Source organism: Solanum verrucosum, unplaced genomic scaffold, assembly GCF_900185275.1.
Source record: "Solanum verrucosum unplaced genomic scaffold, falcon-dt-bn FXZP01000065.1, whole genome shotgun sequence".
NCBI lineage: Eukaryota > Viridiplantae > Streptophyta > Magnoliopsida > Solanales > Solanaceae > Solanum > Solanum verrucosum.
Window position 1 is genome coordinate 403,918 of NW_026020073.1, and position 13,374 is coordinate 417,291.

Below are 13,374 nucleotides of genomic sequence, written 5' to 3' on the forward strand. Positions count from 1 at the left end.
GTCTAAGGTATAGGCTTGGGGCGTGACAACAATATAATTTTCGACAAATGGTGTTCAAGTAACCACTTTTGAGTCTCATCCAATGTCCCAACCTAGACCATCCCTCCCTGAACCCCAAACCATTCTCACCCCATAATATTTTGCTAGATTACATAAATATACTTTTTAGATATTATTATCATACAGTAGTACCTAAAAATAAATAAGAAACTAGATTGATTCTATAAATAGACAACATATGGAGTATCCCTCATATATCAACTAACTATATATCCATTGATCCCTAAAGAAAAATAATAAATATATTGAGAGATGGAAAAGAGCAAAGTGTTGATAGTGGGAGGAACAAGATACCTTGGAAAGAGATTGGTGAAATCTAGTTTAGCAAATGGACATGACACATACATTTTACAACGTCCAGAAATAGGAGTTGATATTGAAAATGTTGAAATGCTTTATTTTTTTTTTAAGATGTAGGGAGCTCACCTTGTAACTGCTTCTTTCAACGATCATCAAAGCCTCATGGATGCAGTTAAACTCGTGGACGTTGTAATATGTGCCATCTCCGGTGTCCATATTCGTAGCCATTATATCTTGCTTCAACTCAAGCTTGTGGATGCCATCAAAGAAGTTGGAAATATCAAGGTACGTATGTTAGGGTTTTGCCCTGATTTTATTTCCTTATTTAAAGTTTATTTTTTTTCTTAAAGAAAAGTTAAAGTATTATCATAAATGCTTGAAATTTTTCTGAAAGGAAAATATAATTTTCTTCCATATTTGGTTTATTTTCCTTAGAGGAAAAGTTTGTAGATCTATAGATTGAAGATCCCTATTTTCATAGCAGAACACAATAGAATTCACAATGTAATAGTTTAGAGATTTTAGTTTGTGGAGAGATTTATTCTCTTAACAGTTTTATTATTTTCTTTTATATTTGTTTTTCATATAATAATATTATGTTTTTAGTTAAAGAAAAACCCTGTTATGGAATGGAAGAAACTAGAAAGAAATATTAAAGAGAGAACGAATGATAACTTTTTATATTGATTCTTGCATTGATTCAAATAGAAGAGTACATCACTATTTATAAGTAATTAAGAAGAATAAAATATATTATTTTCCTTCTAGATACTAAACTAAAAGAAAACTAAATATTTTGTAATTAATGTAAACCTTAGACTTGTAAGGAAATAAAATACTATATAATATTTTTAGACTAAAAAGAAAAAAGTAAAAAGATTCTACCAAATTCCAACAACTAGTCTTACACTTTGTATGCAATTCTATTTTTTATATTATGACTTGGAAACAACCTCCGATAGAAATGCAAGGTAAGACTGCGTACAAATACAATAGGTCCTTGTGGTCGGGCAGCTGAATCTCCTATCTAAAAAGAGTAAAACAATTTGAAAATACATTTATAGATAAAATGTCTTATGATTGTAAGTCTGCCGTTAAATTGGCCTTTCTTCGAACCCGTTGATGAAAATCCTGGCTCCGCCACTGGTCGGGCCCTTCCTTGGACCCTGCACATAGTGAGAGCATTAGTTCATCGGGCTGCCCTTTTACTTGCTTGAAGCAATTATTTGGATAACTTTTGATTTTCCTAAAGTTGGGACAAGTGACCATTCTATTACAAAACGGAGCAAAGTGACTTTTTTACATAGTTTGTAGTTACTAGTTGAGTGACGTTTTGGATAATTAAGTTGATCACTCTGGTGACTCTATTAAATCGAAGAATTTTTGGTATGCAATATCACATAAACTTATAAAATGTAGAGAGATTTTTTCCGTTTGAGTTTGGAACGGATCCAGCAAGAATGGAAAATGCAATAGAGCCAGGTAGAGTTACATTTGATGATAAAATGGTGGTGAGGAAAGCAATTGAAGAAGCTGGCATTCCTTTCACTTTTGTCTCTGCTAATTGCTTTGCTGGTTACTTTCTTAGTGGTCTTTGTCAAATCGGTCATATCCTTCTTTTAACAGACTCTGTTGTTCTCCCAAATTTAAGTTATATATATCATTATAATGTAAATGGTTCCTTACATTATTAGGTCTGTTGGGTTTTAAAGGTGTGAACATGAAATGAAGGGTTGTGACTCTCCTGAAGAGTTGTGACTATGCCGAAGGGTTGTGAACTTTATGAAAGGTTGTGTCCTTCCTAAAGGATTGTGACCGTTTGGAAGGTTATGCCTTTTCCAAAGTGTTGTGACCTTTCTGAAAGGTTGTCTTCTCTCCAAAAGGTTGTGACCTTTATCCTTTGTTGGCTATAAATAAAGAGGTTTTCTCTCATTTTTCTGTATCGAATTCTTCCCTTCTTTTGCATTCATTTCTTACAAAACAAAATCGATCGATCGTGTCTGTCTGTGTGATTCGTTGCTGTCATTTTGAGTTCATTGAAATTATCAAAGTTTGAGGTACCGCTACTTCTATAATGGTTAATTCGTTTTATCTTGGGAGGAATTAATCTGCAACCTTGGGTACTTGAGGGGATTAAATTTCTTAAGGACACATAGTGGGTTCTGTGGACTCGGATAGTTCTTTGTGTTTTTCTTTTCAACACTTATTATTTATGGTTTGCTAATCTGAATACAGGAGATAAACAAGCTTAAGAAATCTAAACTGATGGTATTTTCTGTGGTAATGAAATTACTTCTATTTTCTGTGTTCTTTTTATGGGGAAAGAAAAAGAAGAAAAAGAGAATTATTTTATCATATGATAAAAGAGATTTGGGATGAATTAGTACTACTTTAATATGTTCGAGTATATTTTTTGTAGTAAGTTTTCCTTGGATGGGTAAGATTATTTTTATTTTCTTCTTAAGTGCATTCAAGCATTACACCCTTTTAGTTTTATTTTCAATGAGAAAAGTTATTTTGTGTATAAAGGCTAAGATGAACACTTTCATTAACTATGAGAAGAAGTAAATGAACATATGTTGTCTCCTAACAATATTTGAACATGAGTTTAGTTTCTCGTTGAAATTCAATGTCTTCTGAGGAAAATTGGAATATGATAGACACTGGAAAAGAAGGAAAAAATTAGCAAGAAAAGTGACTTGCATGTAATCATTGCTGACAAATAGAATGTGATTCAATGGGGGTAATAATCAGGTTTTATCTTTATTTCCCTTGATTTTTTTTTTCTATCATTTATAAGTTATGAGATTTATTTCATAAATGTTAGGATAGATGATCATTATGTGATGATCTTAGAATATATCTTTATTAATATTAAGATGTATTCTTTTTAGAGGAGAAAAAAAAACTTTTGTAGTTTTCTACTCCATGTGAAATTTTATTGTGTTTGACTTTTGGAGACTAAAATCTTCTGGATTTTTTTTAGTCCTTTGGTTTGAAGAATATAAGAACTTCACGAACAAATCAGATTGTGCATTGGTTTGAAGAATATAGAAACTTCACCAATTTGTTAAATACTCTGTTTGAATGAATATTTTGACTTGAAGAGTACAAAATCTTTGTCAGGAATATTAAGGCTAAATGATTGAAAAAAATAAAATCTTCATCATTAGCTCGAAACAGTGTTGTATTTGAGGTTTTTGGAGATTAAAACCTTTTTCGTTTACTACTCTGTCTGAATGTGAAACTGACTCGAAGAATATTAAATCTTCATTAGAATTCAAGGTTCATTCGGTTAACGATTAGAAGAATATAAAAACTTCATCGTTAAACTAGAAACAAGTTGTATAAAGATTGAATCTTTATTGTTAGTATTCTAAATACTAAGTGGTTTGTCTAGTTGTGACAAAAAGGGAAAAAAACACTAGTGACATAAAATTAGTGGTTTTTGTGCTTGCAATGGGTGTTTATATGGATTAAATCTCCAAAAGAAGGCTTCGTGTTGCCAATGTGTAAGCATGGGAAAAATATGTGGAAAATAATTTCACTTACTATCTAATTTAAATTTGAAAGTACAAGATATGAAATTTAATGACAATCTTGTATTATGTTAGACCCACAAAATTTTTGGAGTATATTTGATATTGTAGTCATTGAGTCTCTCTTTACCAGTATATGATATGACTAGTATGAAACCACAAAATTATATTACTCATTGAAAAGAATTGTATTCTTTGATGAAAAAGTTTCACTTTAAAATATTGTGATTTTTCATGAAAATATATGTCTATTAATTTTTTTTATAGACATGAACATTGGTGAAAGTGATATGTTATGTTTGTGTTGTAAAACAAACATTTGGGTCATATTGCCCTTATTGGATCGATGTGACTATGATCATGGTAATTCTATAACAAATTGAATGTTATGGAAATGTCCTTCTGAAAAGGACATATGACAAGGTATTGAACTTAGAAGTTTTGCTTAACTTCTAGTGCAATAAATCAAAATGTCAAGTATGTGTTATTGAAAGGAATTTTAATACCTTATAATTGATTCACACTGACATTTGTGATATGAAATCAACACCATCTTGTGGTGGAAAAAAGTGTTTCATAAATTTTATTGACAATTGCACTAGATATTGTTATGTTTATTTGCTGAATGGTAAGGATGAAGCAATGGAAACATATTGGCAATATAAAACTGAAGTTGAAAATCAGTTGGAGATTGTCATGATTAGAAGTGGTAGATGTGGAGAATATGAATCTTCTTTTGCAGAAATATATTTGGGAAATGGAATCATCCATCAAATTACTGCACATTCTCACCTCAATCTAATGAAATTGTTGACAGGAAAAACCAAACTTTGAAGGAAATGTTGAATGTCCTATTTATAAGTTTAGGTTTACCACAAAATTTGTGGGGGGTGCTATCATTATAGCAAAAGAGAACAACAAAAAAATTTGTCTGTTCAGAAAGAGAGAAACAAAAAGTTTTGTTTGTTAGTAAAGGGAGTAACAAATAATATAAAAAATGTTTGTTTGTTAAGAAAGGGAGCAACAGAAAGTTGTGTTTGTTCAGTCTTTGTTGTATCCTGATAGAGAATTGTTTGTCGTCCCTTAAAGTTTATGCAAGCAATAACTCTTGAAAGATAGTGATCAAACAATTTCCAATACAGTCTATTTCATATGAGAAATTGAAATGAGGGAACTATTCCCAAATGGGTCAAAATAGGACCTAAGACTTTGGATTGTATGTTCATTGGATATGCTACAAATAGTAAAGCATATCGATATATGGTTCATAAGTCCGAACTGTCGGATAGTCAAGTGAAGGGTCTAAACGACCTTGGAAAGAACCAAAGGAGAATGTACTTAGTAAAGAGATTCAGAGGCGTAGTAAATGTCAATGGACAAATTACTTCCTACGAGTTTGATTTTGTAACATTTCTTCTTGAAAATGAGTCTCATATATTCTAAAAGTTATGTCTTTTGTGGACTCATTCTCTTTGAGAAAAGTTTGTCAATAGTAAGATAGATTCAATCTTGAGCAACCATACTTGAGAGTTGGTTGATCTTCCTCGAGGAAATAAGGTTTTGGATTCAAAGTGGATCTACAAAAGGAAAAGAAAGTTGATGAAACTATTGACAAATACAAAAGACAGACTTGTTGTCATAGGCTTTAGACAATAAGAAAGCCTTGTTTGACATATAATAGCACTAAGTAGGATTACATCAATTGAGATGTTAATTGCGCTAGTTGCGAAATATGGCCTTCAAATTCGTCAAAATGGATGTGAAAACAATTTTTATTTTAGATGAAAAATCGGAGGAAGAAATTTACATAGAACAACCCAAGGGCTTTGTTGTTCTGGTAAAGAAAAGAAAGTCTATAAACTTGTTAAGTCACTCTGTGGACTAAAAACAAGCGCCTAAATAATGACATGCGAAGTTTGACCAAACTATGTTGGCAAATGAATTCAAGATTAATGAATGTGATAAATGTTTTTACATTAAAGACACTCCAAATCACAAGGTCATTATTTGTTTTTATGTTGATGACATTGTGATCGTCAAAAGAGACATTTCTAACATAAATGCTACTAAGCATATGCTAGAAAGTAACTTCGATATGAGAGACATTGAAGTTACTGATGTGATTGAAAATGTACTTGACAAGTTCAAGCATTTGGATTTCAATATTGTCAAGACTCCAATAAATGTGAGATTTGTACTTCAAAAGAATGAAGGCAAAAGTGACTCACAATTGGATTGTGCTAGAGTATTGAGAAGTATGATATATATCATGAAGTGTACGCGATCAGATATAGCATATGCTATTAATAAACTAAGTCGGTTCACGAGTAATCTCAATTAAACTCATTGGATGACAATGAAAAGAGTTTTGGAGTATTTAAAACATACTTAAAAAAAACTATTGCTTTGCATTATAACTAATACTCAACAGTATTGGAAGAATATAGTGATGCAAATTGAATCACCAAGTCAAATGAAGTAAAATCCACGAGTGGATATGTATTTACTCTAGGTGGAGGAGCAGTCTCTTGGAAATCTTCCAAACAGAGATGTATCGCTCGCTCTACTATGAAATCTGAGTTTCTCACTCTAGATAAGGCCGATAAAAAAGTTGAATGACTCCAAAATTTCTTGAAAGAGTTTTGGCCCAAACCTTTTAGCTCCAGTATGCATACACAGTGAGAGTTAATTTGCAATAGGTAGGGCATGGAGCATGATGTATAACGGAAAGTTTCGTCATATATGACGTAGACATAATATCGTTAGAGAACTACTCTCTAGTGGAATTATCATAATTGACTATGTAAAGTTAAAGGATAATGTGTCGGATCCACTTATAAAAGGCCTAACTAGAGAGAGAGTTGGTAGATTATCAAAGGGAATGGGACTATGGCCGAGAACAAGTCATTGTGGCGGTAACTCTACCTAGAAGACTGGAGATCCCATGATCTAGGTTCAAAGAGATCAAACAAAGTCATTGATGACGGTTCAACATTGTCAAAATATTTTTTATGGTCCATTCTCATGATAAGACAATGTTCAGTAACAAGGATAAAGGCATTAGGACTTTTAATGATTTCTAAGTTTGATACAGGGTATATCAAATGGTGTATCTACGGGATAACACATCTAGAAATCACCTATGTAAGTGTGAAGTGTAAGCCGCTTCAAGGAGAATCCGGTAAGGCCAGTTCTCTACGCACTTATAAACCGAGACGTGTTCATGGCTGAAACGAACAAAACAATGAGAACCAAAAACAGTTCTAGGGCTGATTGTGTGACTTATGTTGTCTAGGTATACACCAAAGATCGACGGTTCAACGATATCAAATCTACCGATTGATCGAGTATATCCGATATATGTTCACTACGGAAAGTTCAAAGGGAAACCCAGTTATCTAGAGGCAATCAATCCTTAATTACGAATCACATAGTTTTTAATGCATATGTTTTAACAATAGCCATTCCCTATTCATGTGGGGGATTGTTGGGTTTTAAAGGTGTGAACATGAAATGAAGGGTTGTGACTCTCCTGAAGAGTTGTGACTATGCCGAAGGGTTGTGAACTTTATGAAAGGTTGTATCCTTTCTAAAGGATTGTGACCGTTTGGAAGGTTATGCCTTTTCCAAAGTGTTGTGACCTTTCTGAAATGTTGTCTTCTTTCTGAAAGGTTGTTTTCTTTCCAAAGGATTGTTGCCTTTACCCTTTGTTGGCTATAAATAGAGAGGTTTTCTCTCATTTTTCTGTATTGAATTCCTCCCTTCTTTTGCATACATTTCTTACAAAACAAAATCGATCAATCGTTTCTATGTGTGTGATTCGTTGCTGTCATTTTGAATTTGTTGAAATTATCAAAGTTTGAGGTACCACTACTTCTATAATGGTTAATTCGTTTTATCTTGGGAGGAATTAATTTGCAACCTCGGGTATTTGAGGTGATTAAATTTCTTAAGGACACACAGTGAGTTCTGTGGACTCGGATAGTTCTTTCTATTTTTCTTTTCATCTTTTATTATTTCTGGTTTGCTAATCGGAATACAGGAGATAACAAGGTCATCCTAAGAATATCCACAACAAAGGTTGGACCGTTGATGTAGCCTTTCGGCCACAAGTTCATTTGAACCCATAACTTTTACTTACATACATTATATTACTAAGAATCTTAAAAGTTGAACTCACTAAATATAAATCCTGGATCCACCTCAATCTACATGTACATCTTCTTAAAATGTCGGACGGGTAATATGGAAAATAAGATAAGCTACCTGCTACAAAAATGTAATATGATAATGTAAATATTTCTAATATGTACCAATTGTATATATATTACTTAAAACTCAATTCTCTCTTACATTTTTCTAGTTTTCAGGCCAAAGTATATGTGTAATATTCAAAATAGGCTTAAATCATCCACGACCCCTTAAAGTTGTCCGCAAAATTCACTTAAACACCTCAACATGCCCTCTTTTTTATTAGACACTCCAACCTTAAAAAATAAATACCTATCAAACATTTAGACCCGATCAAAAGAGGAAGTGTGTGTAATACACATGTCGTTGATGTGGCAAAATAGCAAATCAAATAAAGATATGTGGCATTTAAATTTACAATAATTATATAAATGTGTCACGCCCCAAACTTGAGAGGCGCAACTGGCTTCTAATGCCAAAACTCAGGCCCGAGCCAACCCTGCTGAACCATTTGCCACTAGCGCATGGCAGCCACACGCAATCAAGAAATCAACTGATCTATAAAAGAAACAGCTACTCCTAGGAGATCATATAAATAAATAGTCAACTAGCACAGAAGTCCTAATTAGGCCATCGCGGCCACCATGATATCTGTACCAAAACTAAAAGCAGGTATATATCAATACAATACATCAAACAGCTCACAAGCTTCCGCAAACTAACAACATAGGCCAGCATGGCCATAATGTAGCTATAAACCCCACACACTAATCTACAAGCCTCTAAGAGTAGTAAAGATTGGTGGGATAGGGCCCCAGCCTACCCATAAAGATATATACAACAAAAGGTAACAAACCTCCCAACTTTGGCAGCTCCGGAGGAAAGGGGCTAGCCAACCGAATAAAAGTCAATTCTGTTACTGAGGAGGTCTACTCAGTCGTCTGTCAGGACCTGCATGCATGAATGTAGCGCCCCCAAGGCCATGGGGCGTCAGTACAAAATAATGTAAAGAGTATGAAAGGCAATAGACTATGATGAGGTATCCTGATATACTGGAATAATCCAATAAATAAATCAAGGCTAAGATAAGTGTACTGACCTGCTCCTAAATCTAAACTTATAAAAAATAATAAAACAACAACCTAACCAAGCCCCCATAAGCTTGGCAGGTACAAACAGCACACAAGACCACCTACTCAGGCCCCCATAAGCCCGGAAGGTGCCTATCAACCTATATACCCCTATCAGTAGTCCCTTAGCCCCGTAGGCAGTCACATAGCTCTCTTAGGCATTAATATAGCCCCTTAGGTAGCACATAGATCGCTTAGGCATCAATGTAGCTTATAGACAACTCATAGCCCTCTTAGGCAACAACATGGCCCTGTAGGAAGCACATAGCCTTCTTAGGCGTCAATATAGCCCTGTAGGCAACTCATAGCTCTGTTAGGCATCCATATAGCCCTGTAGGCAGAACATAGCCCTTCTAGGCATAGATCACATTCCTGCAACTAACCACAATAGCCCCAACGACAATTATAACAATCCAAACGCTAAAAGCGAGCAGTTTAGTTATAAGCAACCTATACAAATAGCCTCTAAGTCGTGTCCAACATAGGGATGCTACTAACTGAATAAGAATCCCGAAAAGGGAGGATTATATCAACTCCAGCAGCTAACAATCAACAATCACGGCTACAAGTATATTAAGGATAACAACCCAAATACATTGCTTCTAAACTTTAAGGAAACATGTCGTAAGTAGGGAATAGCCTTAACATACCTTTTTCGCTAAATTCACGTGGCCTAATGACTTTTACTCAATACTCCCTCGATACTACAACAAGGTAGGACTATAATCAACACACAAAAATAAAAGATACCATGACAATACGATAAAATATATGTATTTCCGTCGTAAATTGCTATTTGTTGCTTATAAAAGCTAGAGTCGATAAAAGAAGGGTCTTACCTTGATCTTAAGGTCGTAATATGCTTCAAAGCCTTCAAATATATCCAAACCCTTGTTGTCCCAACACTAAAGTGTGATATGCTACGCAATCGATAAAACAAATTATACCACGATAATGAGCCCAACGCGTAGAACAACTTTCCTCAAGGACTTAAATCGAGAAAATCTATATTTCACTTGATCCTAGAAATGGGTTTCTCTAATTTCTCTGCTTTTTTAGCTTAAAAATGGTGAAAAAGGTCGAAGGAGACGATATATGTAACATTCCACCGACTTAGGGCCCCACCTCACGTGCCTGCTTGTGCAGTCCCACGAAAATGCGAATATCTCTCTATTCTGAAGTCGTATGAACAAACGGTTTGATGCGTTGGAAACTAGATTCGTAGACCTTCGATTTCATAGTTCGTGGGGACCATGACTCTTAAAAGATTGGGAGAACACGTCCGAGACATTTGACTCAAATTTCAGACAAATCTTTAAAAAGGAATTTTCGGTAACTTTCGCCAACTTTTATTTTATCACTTACCTAACTTCAAAACTTGAAATACCACACTTGAACACTTAAAATATCACATAACACATCATTTTTAATTTATTACTCACCCTCCTTGTCTTTCCACGAAGATACGAGTTAATTTAGACGTTTTTAAAAGTCGGGGTGTTACAAAATGAATTTTGAAAATAAAAAAAAATCTAAATCTAAAAAGAAAGAATTTCAACTAAAAAAAAGATGAAAAATCAATTTTACCACCCTCACCCCTACGGCCCCAACCTGCACCCGACACCACCCCAAACCTCTCATTTTCTTCTCTTTCAGTAAAGTCACTCCTTATCCACCATTGTTATTTTCTAAATGGAGATTTTAACATATACTAAATGAGGTTAAGTTTTTTTTTCTTTATGTTTCCTTTTTTGTTCCTATCTCAAACTGATAGTGTTTTATCTTTTCTTTTCTTTATTTTTTTAAAAAACTCTGTTCATCCTCTTTTTATTTTGCTTTCAAATTTATCTATTTTTGCTTCGTTTTGGAGAAAGAAGGGGTGTGCATCGGGGGCAGTGTGTGTGATCTCCAGATTTTTCGGCAAAAAAAAATGTGGATGGTAATCTCCATTTTTCCGACAAATAAATTAGATTATGGTCTTCATTTTTTCCAACAAAGAAAATGTGAATAGTGGACTCCATTTATTCCAGCAAAACAAATGTGGATGATGGTCTCCATTTTTTATGGAAAAGAAAACGTGGATGGTGGTCTCCATTTATTCCGGCAAAAAGGGCGAACTACGTAATTCTACATTTGAAAAATTAATACAATGACAAGAAATTAAAAAAAAAGATGAAGAGCTATCCTTGTGTACAAAACTAGGGTTCATCTCCTCCAGTTGGAAATTGATATTAGCAGCGGTAAAAATATGATGAAACTAACAAATTAGGGCTTGGAATGTGAGGAATAAGATCATATTTGGATTCTTTTTGCCTGCAACGTTGGAATTCTTATCAAATTTAAGCATAATCTTAGAAGAGTAAATTTATTTAAAAAAATGTTAGGTGGTAGCTTTTGTTATGAATAATTAGTGGTAGCAGGTCTGCAATTTTGAAAGAGAGAAGAAAGGAAGATTGTTATTTTAAAATAAAATAAAATAATGAGAAAAAAAAAGAAATAATTAAAAATGTGTTGATTAAATGATTCACGCGCCTAGCAAGGTGTGAATTACACTTTTTGTGCCACATCTGCATAAAGTGTCAACATGGTTCAAATTCAGAATAGTCAAGGTGTCCAATAGGTACAAGTCTTAGTTGAGGTGTTTAAGTGAATTATGCAGACAAGTTTAAGGGGCCGTAGATGCCTTAAGCCTTAAAAATATGATAATGTGTATTAGTAACTACATGTTTTTGTTTAATTTTCAGCAATTTATGTTGACAAAGATGATATCGCAACATATACCATCAAGTCCATAAATGATCCAAGGACACTCAATAAAACACGTTACCTTAGGCCTCCTAAAAACATACTTTCTCAAAGAGAAGTGGTTCAAATATGGGAAAAGCTCATAGGCAAAGAGCTTAAAAAATCAACTCTTTCCAAAGAAGAATTTTTGGCTCCCATGAAGGGTAAGAACCATTTTATCTAAAAAAAATAAATAAAAAATAATCATATTTTGTAGTTTGTACTCCCTTTTCCCCAATTGATTTGATGCCATTTCTCATTTATCGAGAGTCAATTTAATGAACTATCAAAACTACATCGGAGTTTTTATTGTGGGGAAACATAAAAAAACAAAGCTTGAGTATGCATAACAAGTTGGCTTGTGTCACTATTATCACGCATGATATGAAGGACACGTCGCGAATTTTGAAATAGGAGAAGAAGGAGAAGAAGGAGAAGAAGCATCAACACTCTATCCAGAGGTCAAGTACACTACCGTGGAATAATACATGAAGCGTTATTTATATTTCTAATTGATAAGCACAAAATATGTATATGTGTCCTTGTAATTCTCAACTTCGGCTTTGTAATAAACTTATTTGATTATTCTCTAATAATTATATATATAAGTTGCATCTGCTACCATTCCTTGAACATTTGCTTATTTTATCAGAAATGTGCCACAATTATAATATTCAGAAGTAGTACCTTAACTTTTTGGAGGATATATATCGAACTCGTCTAAAAAAAATGGCTGACCTAGGGTTTCCTTCCTAGCCAGCAGCTGCGCAGCTCTCATGGCTGCTACGACCACTGGACGGCCTCCTTTCGAGGTTGTCCAGCCCATCCCACCACCATAAACCACCACATATGCCACCCTTTTCAATTCCAATACTATAAATCCTAAACAATCTTCCCAAATTAACTAAAACACAATCGCAAAATTAATCGAAATAATTCATGGAGAACCTACTATCATGTTTTCAATCAAGGAAAGGCAAGACTTTATGATTGAAGAGGGATTGCATCAAGCAGCGGTGTTTAAATTATCCCATGGTGCACCAGATTTGAAGGTATTAAGGTCAATTTTATCGAAACATCTTGGTACCAAGGGCAATTGTTTTATTGGCTTATTTGCTCCAAGACAAATTTTGTTGAGATTTGATAAATATAAAGATTATGTACCAGCTTTATCTCGCTCAGTTAATTATCTTCTCTACAATGGAGAGGAGCACCAATGTAGGATTTTTCCATGATCCATTGGATATAATCCTAAGGAGGAAACGACGTTAGCTGTGGTTTGGATTTCTTTACCGAACTTATCTCCAAATTTGTTTGCAAAGAAGTCTCTGTTGTCTATAGCATCAGCTGTTGGGAAACCAATACCTATA

The 13,374-nt window shown here is 34.0% G+C and overlaps 1 pseudogene; it reads left to right on the forward strand.

Annotated features, from left to right (window-relative positions):
* Positions 1-312: 312 nt before the first annotated feature.
* LOC125823920 (bifunctional pinoresinol-lariciresinol reductase 2-like) lies at positions 313-12,516 on the forward strand (annotated as a pseudogene).
* The last annotated feature ends 858 nt before the right edge of the window (positions 12,517-13,374 follow it).